At 41.1% G+C, this 12,716-nt stretch overlaps 1 long non-coding RNA gene and 1 pseudogene across 1 annotated transcript in view; both read right to left on the reverse strand.

The window, feature by feature from the left end:
- Positions 1–299: 299 nt before the first annotated feature.
- Positions 300–12,716, reverse strand: part of LOC124235470 (uncharacterized) — a 41,233-nt gene continuing 28,816 nt past the window's right edge. Inside the window, exon 3 of the long non-coding RNA XR_006887492.1 lies at positions 300–486. This is a non-coding gene — a long non-coding RNA (uncharacterized LOC124235470). The remainder of the gene's footprint in view (positions 487–12,716) is intronic.
- Positions 12,275–12,670, reverse strand: LOC124235469 (ubiquitin-like protein FUBI; annotated as a pseudogene).

Here is a 12,716-nt window from a genome sequence, read left to right on the forward strand (position 1 = left end):
ATTTTTAATTGCCAATTTTCAAAATAAGCACTTGTACCCTAGGTTTCAATAGTGACCAATGTGTGTAAATAGTGTGTGCTTGCTTTCTCTTGTTTGCTTTTTGATTTTGTAATATTATGAACTCATGAATTTTTATATAGTCAACCTATTTTAACCTAATACAGTCATTATTCTATTTGACGTTCACTTTTTCTCCTGTATTTGGCCAATGGGAACTTCTTTTATTCTATTTTTTCCAAATAAGAAAATTTAGTAGTTCTTTCATGAGGGTCTGGACAGAAATTGCCTTAGTCTTCAAATGTCTGAAGAAATCTTTATTTTGACTTCCTTATTAATTAAGGGTACATATAGATTTTATAACTATACTATTATTTTTCCTCAGCACTTTGAGGATATTAATCCATTGTCTTCTGAAATCTACTGTTTTGATGAGGTGTCTATCGTCTTTCAGATGTCATTCTCTTTCAGGAATTTTCTCTCTTCTCTCTGTTAATTAAAAAAAAAATTAACTTTATTTTTTTAGAGCAATTTAGATTTACAGTGCAAAGTACAGAGAGTTCCCATATATCCCCTGTCCTCACACACCCGCAACCTCCTCTACTATTGACATCCACACCATGAGGTACATTTCTTACAATCTATGAACCACATCACTATCATCCAAAGACTATAGTTTACATTAGGGTTCACTCCTGGTGTTGTACATTCTGTAGCTTTTGGCAAATGTATACCAATATGTATCTATCTTTGTAATATCATACAGAATAGTTCACCGTCCTAAAAATCCTCTGGGCTTTGCCTATTCATCTTTCTTCTCCCTAACCCCTTGTACCACTGATCCTTTTATGGTCTCCACAGTTTTGCCTTTTCCAGAATGTCATATAGTTGGAATCATGCAGTATGTAGCCTTTTCAGATTGGCTTCTTTCACTTTGTAATAGGCATTTAAGGTTCCCCATGTCTTCTCATGGCTTGATAGCTCATTTCTTTTTAGCACTGAATAATATTCCATTGTGTGGATATATCACAGTTTACTCATCCATTCACCTACTGAAGGACATCTTGGCTGCTTCCAAGTTTTGGGAGTTATGAATAAAGCTGCTATAAACATCTGCATGTAGGTTTTGGTGTGGACATGTCTTCAAATCCTTTGGGTAGATACCAAGGAGTATGTTTGCTGGACTGTATAGCAAGAGTATGTTTAGTTTTGTAAGAAACTGCCCAACTGTCTTCTAAAGTGGCTGGACCATGTTGCATTCCCATCAGCAGTGACTAAGAGTTCTTGTTGCTTCACAACCTCATCAGCATTTGGTGTCAGTATTTTGGATTTTTCCCATTCAAATAGGTGTATAGTGCTATCTCATTGTTGTTTTAATTTGCAATTCTCTAATGACGTATCATGTTCAGCATGTTTTCATATGGTTACTTGCCATCTGTATTTCTTCTTTGGTGAGTTAACTGTTTAAGGCTTTTGCCCATTTTTTATTTGGATTGTTGATTTTCTTATTGTTGAGTTTAAAGTGTTCTTTGTATATTTTGGATAACAGTCCTTTATCAGATGTATCTTTTGCAAATATTTTCTCCCAGTCTGTGGCTTGTTTTCTCATACTCCTGACACTGTCTTTTCTTTTTTAAACTGAAAAGCTGCTCTTCATAGCATTTATTTTTTTCAAGCTTTATTGAGCCATAATTGACATATAATATTGTGTAAGTTTAAGGTCCACAATGTGATGATTCAATACATGTATATATTGCACAATAATTACCACAATAAGGTTAGTTAACACATCCATTACCTCACATAATTACATTTTTTTGTGTGTGTGTGGTGAGAACATTTAAGATCTACTATTCTCTTAGTAACTTTCGAGTATATAATATAGTATTGTTAATTATAGTTACCATGCTGAATATTACATCTTCAGAACTTATTCATCTCCTAACTGGAAGTTTGTACTCTTTAATCAATATCTCCCCATTATCCCCTTCCCCAGCCCCCTAGTAATCACCATTCCACTCTGTTTCTATGAGTTTGGCTTTTTAAAATCTTTTTCGGATTCCACATATAAGTGAGAGCATACAGTATTTGTCTTTCCCTTTCTGACTTACTTCACTTAGCATAAAGTCCTCAAGGTCCATCCATGTTATCACGAATGGCAGGATTTCATCTTTTTTATGGCTGAATAATATTCCATAACATTACCACATTTTCTTTACCCATTCAGCTGTTGATGGGCACTTGGGTTGTTTCCACGTCTTGGCTATTGTGAATAACGCTGCAATAAACATTGGCATGTAGATATTTCTCAAGATAGTGACATTGCCTTTCTCACAGCAGAAGATTTTAACTGTAATGAAGCCCAGCTTATCAACTGTTTCTTCCCTGGATCACGCCTTCGGTGTTGCATCTGAAAAGGTGTTGCCATACTGCTCTGCCTATTCATCCCTCCCCGACCTGATCACTGTTTATGTGTGTTTTTCTACTTAAGGTTCCTAAAACTTGAAGGTAGTGTGAATTCAGACCTTATATCCACGAATGGCACAGGTCTGGGTTTCTTATTTCTTTGGATTCATGGCCCAGGATGACAGCAGAACTCCTTGCTACTTCTACTGAAGTCCACACACAGTACTTACTGCTTTACTTCAAGGGCAGTCCTTTGTGGGTCCTGGTGTTATGGATTTTGTTTCAGCTTCCTATCTTTCTTTTTTTCATATTTTGATCTTGTTTTTAAAGTTTGTATGTATTTAAGTAACTTTCATTATTTTTAATTTTTTAATATTTTTTTTTCAGTCTTTTTTTTTAAGATTGGCACCTGAGCTAACAACTGTTGCCAGTCTTTTTTTTTTCCTGCTTTTTCTCCCCAAATCCCCCCATAGTTGTATATTTTAGTTGTGGATCCTTCTAATTGTGGCATGTGGGATGCCACCTCAGCATGGCCTAATGAGCGGTGCCATGTCCTCACCCAGGATCTGAACCAGCGAAACCCTGAGCCGCCGAAGCAGAGTGTGCGAACTTAACCACTCAGCCAGGGGGCCAGCCCCATAAGTAATTTTTATTTTAAAAAAATTGTGGTAAAATACACATAATATAAAATGTTACTACCTTAACTATTTTTCAGTGTACAGTGCAGTGGCATTAAGTATGTTCATATTGCTGTGCTGCTACATCCATCTCCAAAGCTTTTATCTTCTCAAAGTGCAATTCCATCTCTGTTCAACAACTCCCCATTCCTCCCTCCCTCTAACTCCTGGAAACTACTATTATACTTTCTGTCTCTGCAAATTTGACTACGTTTTTTTAACAGATTTAATTTTTTTTCCTGCTTTTTCTCCCCCAATCCCCCTGGTACATAGTTGTACATGTTAGTTGTGGGTCCTTCCAGTTGTGGTAAGTGGGACGCCACCTCAGCGTGGCCTAATGAGCGGTGCCATGTCTGCGCCCAAGATCTGAACCAGTGAAACCCTGGGCTGCCGAAGTGGAGCGCACGAACTTAACCACTTGGCCACGGGGCCCGGCCCCAAATTTGACTATTTTAAGTACCTCATATAAGTGGAATCATACAGTATTGTCTTTTTGTAACTGGCTTATTTCACTTAGCAGAATGTCCTCAAAGTTCATCCATGTTGTAGCATGTGTTAGAATTTCCTTCCTTTTTAAGGCTGAATGACATTCTACTCTATGTATATGTCACATTTTATTTACCCATAAATCCCTCGAAGGACACTTGGGTTGCTTCACCTTTTGACCATTGAGAATAGTGCTGCTATGAGCACGGTGTACAATCAGCTCCCTGTCTTTTGCGGACTTAGGATTTAGTGTTCTTTCCTCATATATGCATTTAAACTCTGTCCTTCAACCCCAAAGGCCTGTTTCCAATTTCAAAACCCCTGAGTGATGTAGCTTCTTCTCTCATTGTTAGGGCTGATACTGGCCCTGATATCAGCTCCACTACATTAAACCCAGGACATGTGGGGTTAAAACCAAAAGCACTCATCCCCTTTCCCTGCTTCTCTAAGCTACATTCATATGTAAATATTGGTTCTTTTAAACCTTTGTATCCCTGAACTTCACAAGGCAAATAGAAGTTACAAATTGTTAAAATCCCAGATGACCTCAGACTGGGCTCACACTGAAGTTTTGGCTAATTATGGGTTGTTGAGGTTTGTTACAGGGAAACTGATATCCAGAGAATATCAAGAAGTTGAAGCTTCCCAGACCCCAACCCCTTGGTTTCCTGGCACCAGAATCCACCATCCATCACAGAGACAGACAACCAAGGATGCCTACCTATGGACTCCCTTATCTTGCCATCCCCTTCCCTACAAGCAGCCTGACAAGGCCAAATACAAGCTGAAGATGAAAACTAACAAGGAAAGTCCAGATAGGGAAGGGAAAAGAAATTCAGTCTTCGAGGCCACGTGCAGGCTGGTGGGAAGGCACCAACCGGCAAGGCCACATGCTCCTCCTTCCCTACCTAAAACCCCAGCACATGCTCCCCCTCCTCTATGTAAAATCCCAAATAAAAACCGCTACCTTTTTCCCTTCAAGGAGGCGGATCTGAGTTCTAACTAACTCCCATCTCTTCGTCTGGCTGCCTTTCAATAATAAAAACTCTTTCCTTGCCATAAGCCTGGTGTTCCAGTTTTTGTTTGGCCCCTCTTGTGTGGGAGGTAAAGAACCTGTGTTTGTGGCCGGTAACAGGGGCACTGGGTACAGTTATGCAGGTTATGTCCTACACAAGAGCACCTGGGTGAGGTGGTGCCCGGGGGTGAAATCAAGCTTGAGCTCCACTCACCAAGTCCTGCGCCCATGAGAGTGAGTCCACTCAGAGGGTGGTCCATTTTCTGATTTATGCAAAGGCACCTATTGGGTTAGCTGCCTTGCTGCTTACTTGACTCATGTCACGGCTTTTAGTTTCTGCTTCAGTTTTGGCATCTAGGGATTTTCCTCTCTTCCTTTTTAATTTATCTAAGTATTTAATTTTTTTTGTTGTTATATATGTTTTATTTCTAAATGTTTGGAATAGGAGGAAAGGCCTTTTTGTTGACTGGAAGTTATGATCTTTATTGTTATTTTAAAATGATGCATTTCTTCTGCGTACCTTTTATTCTTCCAAATTTAGACTGGAGGGGCTTATAATAAAAGAAACAGGAAAAGTTAAATTATAAACCTATTAATTAAGAGCAAAAAGACAAAAATCAAATAATAAAGTGTGGATGTATTGCTAGAAACATATTTGTGCTAAGAGGAGCTACTGAGGGGCCAGCCCTGTGGCCTACTAGTTAAGTTTGGTGCACTTTGCTTCAGTGGGTCAGGTTTTGTTCCCAGGCATGGACCTATACTACTTGTTGGTGGCCATGCTGAGGTGGCAACCTACATCTGAAATAGAGGAAGATTGGCACAGATGTTAGCTCTGGGTGAATATTCCTTAGCAAGAAAAAAAAAAAAAAAAAGAAAGGAAGAAAGGAAGAAAGAAAGAGGAGATACTGAAAATGAAGCCTAATTGCCCATTTTGAAAATCAAGGTAACTACAATGTATGTATTTAAGGCTTATTATTTGGTACCTGATATGTATGTAAAACATAATTTGGTGGGGTTGGCCCAGTGGTGCAGTGGTTGAGTTCACACATTCCACTTCTTGGCAGCCTGGGGTTCACCGGTTCGGATCCTGGGTGTGGACACAGCACGGCTTGGCAAAAGCCATGCTGTGGTAGGCATCCCACGTATAAAGTAGAGGAAGATGGGCATGGATGTTAGCTCAGGGCCAGTCTTCCTCAGCAAAAAGAGGAGGATTGGCAGTAGTTAGCTCAGGGCTAATCTTCCTCAAAATAAAACCAAAAAAACCATAATTTGGTATTCTTTAATTTTCCCATACCAACAAAAAGATAAACCCTTCTTAGCCCCACAACATAGAGAGGCACTGTGGACTAGAGATTCTGAACTTGAGTTTATAAGTGCAAGACTGGCTCTCCTAAGTTTGCTTTTCCATCTCAAGAACCAGAACATTCCTGATTTATACAAAGGATCTGTCCCTGCCTTCCTCTGTTATAACTAACACCTGGCAGGTAACTATGGAAAATTTTTCTGCTCGGTCTCACTGCCTCTATTCAAAGTGGAAGCAGAAGTGTTTTGCCCTCAAGGCAAAAGGTTTTAGTTCTTCCTCTGTGCTTTCCCTTACACAACGACCTAGAAAAATGGAGCCATGAATGTTGCTTAACTTGTTTGAATGGATATGAGGGTAGAAGCCACAGCCTTAGGATTCCGAACCTGAAAGTGAGGGCAGACCACAGAAGTCACCAAGTCCTAGTTTTGAGGCCAATGGGGTCGCCTAGAATTTTTTTGTTTTCTCTTTCTCTTGGCCACAGAGTATAAGCAGAGAACGTATGGCCATGAAAGCTGCCTAGAGGCCTGGCAGCAGGGGTATTTACCTGAATTGCATGACAAAGAAAGTCCAGTCTCTCCAGCCAACAAAAGAGGGCTTCTCTTTTCACTGACACCTTGCTCAACCTTTAGATAAGGCACCTGCATTCAATTTTGCATAAAGGGCTGATTTCAGAGTAGCCATAGCAGGAGTGAAATTAACTTGGTGAATCTCAAAACATCATGTGAGAAACACATCCTTGTGCTCACAGTAGGGTAACAAAGGTTAGACCTGCCTAAGATGAGATGGATGCTATCAGAAAGAGAAGTAACAATCAAGAAAAAAGAATTGGGTGAGTCCTGAGATACTTTTGGAATGTGAAACAGAAACAGTTTACCTCTCTGGTTTTGTTCCCCGGGGAGTTTGAAGATACGGAATATAATTCTCCCAACCTTAGCTAATTACTCTGGTTGCTACCCTTAACGTTAGTTTCCTAAATAGTCTTGTGCAGGTGGGAGACTGGGACATAATATGGTCTGCTAACGTCTTCATCCAGGGTCAGAGAAAGACATCTGATGTACATGGCAGAAGAGACTGAGGACGGGGTGGTGATGTTTCCACAGAAGCCCAAGTCTGCAAATGGGCTTGTGGAGCTCCCTTTAATTACAAGGTAGATTATGTATTAGCAGTTTCCTGCTCAAGAAATTCCACTAGGAAGAGTCTAGTCTCTAACAGGATTGCTGTTCCATCTAGGCTACTCTACTTGCTCTGTGAGCCCCAGCCCATGCCTTAGCGGTGATTCTACCTCCAATTCCTTCAGTCTTCAATTCCCACACCTGGTGTCCACTGAAAACCTGTCTTCCTACTTCCAAGTTATTGCAGAGTGCCGCTTGCTTTCTTGGGGGTGGGAAGCAGGCAGATGGGAATGTGTGTTGCTCCGCGTTCATTTCCCACGTTGTCTTTATCATGTGGATAGAGTGTAAGAGTGGGAGTCCCAACCAAATTTTAAGCAAATCTCTTCTATATTCTATTGGCCACAGGATAATTTTACCTGCAATGCAAATCTAACAGCGATTTACACTTTCCTCACAGTCCCTGGCTATAGGAATCACCTACTCTTATTAAACTATTCTCAGCAGTTCACACCGTATCTTAACTTCAGTTTATCACAGTGCCTACCTGCAATACTACCTGATGCTCCCCTCCCTAAAAAGAATTTTATTCTCTTGTGCTTACTTTACCCTTTTCTGTACAAACTCCCACTTATGTACTTTCACGTGTTGTTGACATTATGCTGTCCTTCTCCCCTCCTTTTCCAGCTGGGTTCTGAGGTTTGGGGGTGAGGTTCTGCGCTCCTCCCTTTCTAGTGGATTCTCTCTGCCTCCTTTGCTCTTCCTTCTCCCCTCTCCTACTCTCTTGTCACTGGCATCTCCAGTCTGCTTTTCTTCTCCTCTCCTCTTTTGTCCAGTCTTAGAGCGTCCCCTAAGAAATGCGTTTAGCAGGAAGTCTCTGTTCACTGGTATTAATTTCTTCTTTGGCTATATTTTTAGCTTTTGTGTGGTCCCTGAGATTCCTGCTACAGCAACATTCCATGGAGGACAGCTGGACACTAGGGAAAGGAGAGAGGAAGCTGGGCAAAGAAAAAGAAGAGGGAAGGAGAGGGGCCCCAGGAGGACCGCAAATAAGCTACCATGGGGCATTTAGGAGTAAACTCTAAAAATAGACAGATGTTTCCAATATTTATAAAGTGTTTTTTACGTTTGATACCTGATTTATCTGGGGCATAGGCCTACTTCTTCACATTTTGCAGATGAGGACACTGGGGTATAAAAAATTAAGAATAATATAAACTGTGACAACGCAGCTTGTCACAGCAGGATTGGACTCTGAGGCTCTACCTTCAGCTCTCTTTCCATGTGCACCATTCCACAGCACCTGGAGAAGCAAGGCGGCTCAACTCGGGGAGAATTCAAGTCACCCACAAAAGGCTGTGCTTTTCACAAATTCAAAAAACCAAGAAGTCAAGATTCATGCTATAGATTATTGCAATTATTTTTTTCTTGTGGTAATAGCATAACTTAAAAATTAGGCATTGTTTATTATAGCAACAAGCAGTGAATTACTTTCCAAATTGGGACTATCCCTTAACAGTTAATAGAAGAATGAGTTAAAGTGTGGCAGAGTAAAATCTGCTTGAAGATAAATATAAGATCAACTTATAAAAATTCCTTAGACATTGACAGAGCATTAGACCTGATTTCTAAGTGGTCAGAAAGCTCTCTTTCTAGAACAGCTTCATTGCAGTCCCGTGTAGGGGCAGAAAGATGGACAGGGAGACCAACCATTCAAGGCCCCTTCCAGCAAGGCAAAGATGGTGGACATATTAGGGGGTCATTTTCACTTCTCGTGATTTCAAAATCTCGTGCATTCTATTATTCTCCATCCTTTCTGTGCCTTTGAGAATTGCTCATTCTACCTTAAATCACCTCCGGAATCACTAGGGTAAACATTCTGAGCAAGGAGCATTATTGAACATAAGGTCTCTAGAAAACAGACTGCTGTGTCATTGCATTTGGAAAACAATCATTTTAAGACAGTTTTCAGGTAGGTGAAAGACCAGCACAACAAACTGATAGAATGGCCTGTGTTATCTGATTTCTTGCAGCCAATCTGATGAGAAGTGTGTTACAGTTAGGAACCTGAGCAGAAGCTCTGGCCAGGAGGCCTCTATTTTGCTGGAATCCTGCCCCAATTTAAGGGTCAGATTTCAGCTCTCCCAAAAAATTGCTCTGTAATCGGCTGCATTACTCAGAAAATTCCAACAAAGCACCAGAATGTCTGAGATAAGAGAGTTCTTTGTAAATTAAGGAGAGAAATAAAGGACATAAGCATAATCCTATCTCTAAGCCAAATCTGGATAATGTTAAAGAACTTCCAAATAACACCATTTAACTCCTTCTTTGCCAGAAGTACAAGAATCTGCCCTGGGAGGGATGTTTCTTTCTCTTTCTCTCTCTCTTTCTCCGCAAAGCAAGTAGCAACACCTCATGAACTTACTATTTAAACATGGAAAGGAGCAGAAAAAAAGTGGGAATAAAGAAGGTAAAGTGGGAAGATAGCAAGGAAATGTCCCACTCTTAAACACCTAAAAAAATAAAAAAAAAAGATTTGTAATGTCAAGAGTTTCTTAAAGAATTTCCTCTACCCTGCTAGGACCTAGAATCCATTGCATCAACCCTGACACATTTCATCACCCCTCATGCCCACTGTGTCCTTACTTTCCTCCTTACCCAACTTCTATTCATGGTCCTTGCATACACTCCCAATTTCCTTCCCCTCTCTCCTGTCATAGTACTTGCCTGGCAAAATCCTGACTCTAATTAAAACCAGCTCTACCTACTTCACACTTAAAAGCATTGAGGAAAACATACAACCGTGCCAACTGGACTCAATTTAAATTGGAGATCATGGACATCCTATGGCCCTCCATGCTGCCTGGCTAGTCCATCACATTACCCCCTCCCCTAGATTGCTAGTTCACACCTGCTGCCCCTTTTTACTCTGCAAGTCAACTTACTTACTCTTTCCTTATATGAATAATCAGAGGAAACTTCCATGTACTCCCATTACCCCAATTCTCTCATGACTCACATCTATTAAACCCTTGGAAGATGGCTCTCAGCATTGTCTTCATGTTCCTACTCTAGTTGTCATTTAGTTAAAGGGCAGAATATTTACTGGAGGTAAAACAATCAGAGAGCATCAAGATAGCACTGTCCTGGGCATACTTCCTGACAGCAGTGTCCCTTTGTCTTACGTTGCTGCATCTTTTCTGTTCAAAGCTTCAGTAAGTAAATGCAAGCCTATCTAAACTAGGGACTGAGCATTTTCCCTGCCTACGTTTCTGCTGAACTGCAGGTCACATGTCTCCCTGGGCCAGCCTCAGGAGGATGCTAGGTGTACAGATTGCTTTTGGTTCTCACTGCTATTAACCCCATCCATCTGCCACTCAGAGCCCTGCCCAAGGTTTGTAGGTGCGTGTCCCAGGGGTAGGGTGGGGCCATACAGGTCAGCACTTGTGTAGGGCTGCCCACTGAGTGCTGTCCTGATTTTTGCCACCTCTTCTGATGTCTGCCAGAGGAAGAGACCATGGTAGAACTTGGGAAAACAATATTGGGCATTATGAGGAGGGGAAAATTTCCCCCCTTCCCCTCTTGGTTCTTATGGCTGGTTGAACAATTAAAATGACATAAGGCAGGTGAACAGGAGAAAATCAAATTTAATGTGTACGAATGGGGAATTCACATAAGTGTTAAAAATTCCAAAGGCAGTCAGGGAAAATGAGGTATATACAGTCATGTGCCGCATACGACATTTTGGTCAATGACAGACCACATACATGATGGTGTCCCATAAGATTATAATGAAGCTGAGAAATTCCTATCACCTAGTGACAGTATAGTCACCTTAACGTCATAGCACAATGCATTACACGTGTTTGTGGTGATGTTGGTGTAAACAAACCTACTACACTGCCAATTGTATAAAAGTATAGCACATACAATTATGTGCAGTACATAATACTTGATAATGATAACAAACAACTATGTTACTGGTTTATGTATTACTATACTATACTTTTTATGGTTATTTTAGAGGGTACATTTTCTACTTATATTAAAAAAAATTTACTGTAAAACTGTATGCCGTGTTATGCCAGCAGCAGCCTCACACGTCTCATGTTTACCACATCTCTTGATTGCATTGTTTTCTCTTATACTAGATTTAATCTTGTGTTGTTTTGTTCATCATGGCCCCTAAATGTACAAAATCCACTGCTAACGTTACCAGTAAGAGGCCACATTGAGTGAATAACCTGCAAATAAAATTAAAAGTGATTAAGGACTATGAAGGTGGAAAATCGGTGATGGTTATTGCTTGCCAGTCAGGCATGTCTCGTTCCACCATTCCACCAAGATCCAGCTATGATCTTGAGAACAAGAACAAAGTGACAGAAGCTGTTAAAGCATCTGCTTCATTGAAGGCAACAAGACTAATAAAAATTGGAAAAAGGCCTATATCAGACAGAAACTATATCAGGAGAAACTTTTAATGACCTGGCTTGAAGACCAGACAGAGAAGTGTATCCCTCTTAGCACCGTGTTGATCACTGCCAAAGCAAAAAGTTTGTTTGCAATGTTGAAAGAAAAGGCTGGACCTGACTACAATGTTGAACTTGCTGCTAGCTCTGGCTAGTTTAAATGTTCTAGAATCATTATTCATTACGTAATGTGAAATGAGTGGTGAATCTGTGAGTGCTGATGTGAAGGCAGCTGAGAAATTTTTGGGAACTCTAGTTAAGCTGATTGTGGAGGAAAATTACTAGCCAGAGCAAATATTTAATATGGATGAAACCTTCCTATTCTGGAAATGGATGCCTGAAAGGACTTTTATCTATAAGGAGGCCAAGTCAATGCTAGCTTTCAAGGCTTTTAAGAACAGGATAACAGCCTTGCTTGGGAGCAATGTTGCAGGCTACAAATTGAAACCTTTTGTGATCTGGCACAGTGAGAACTCCAGGGCCCTCAAGCATATCAGTAAGCACACTACCAGTGTACTACAGGAGCAATAAGAAGTCATGGATGACCCAGCTCCTCTTCCAAGGTGCCCTCCTGAATTGTTATGCCACCGAAATGGAGAAATACTCTTTGGAGAGTAACATACCTTTCAAGATTTTGCTTATTATTGATAATGCTCCTGGACATTCTCCTTTTATTGCTGATCTTCATCTCAATATCACAGTGGTATTTATCCCTCCAAATACCACCTCTTTGGTATGATGAAGGAGTTACAGCAGCTTTTTTTTGACTGGGTTAAGTGGCTTTATTAGAGAAAGCCAGGATTACAAAGGACTTAAGAGTTGGCATTGGGGCCCTTCTTTTTGCCAAAGGTGGGCACAATGTTGACAAAGTGTCGGTTGTACTGCATCCACTGCTTGGCTTGACCTGTCTTCTTTTTTTCCTCCTGTTTGGCCACCTTTGGAGTCTGACCTCTTACTTTCCCAGCACTGGCCAGGGAACCATGGACTTCACCTTCAAGCATGCAGGTGGCTACTTCCAGAGTGGTCAGAGCTGCCTCCACCCCACACTGACAGCCTCATCCTCTAGGGGCATGCCTGCCAGGAGCCTGACTTGATCTTCTGGAGTGATGCCCTGCAGCGAGGCTACATGAGCCTTATGCAACCATCTCCTGGCTGGTCACCTCAATGGTGTGGAGCTCCTGGGCGCGGACAAGGAGCTGCATGTCGGTGACTGAACCATGGCCACTGCTGCTGCTACCTTGAAGATGGAGTTGA

This window comes from Equus quagga, chromosome 2 (assembly GCF_021613505.1).
Source record: "Equus quagga isolate Etosha38 chromosome 2, UCLA_HA_Equagga_1.0, whole genome shotgun sequence".
Taxonomy (NCBI): domain Eukaryota; kingdom Metazoa; phylum Chordata; class Mammalia; order Perissodactyla; family Equidae; genus Equus; species Equus quagga.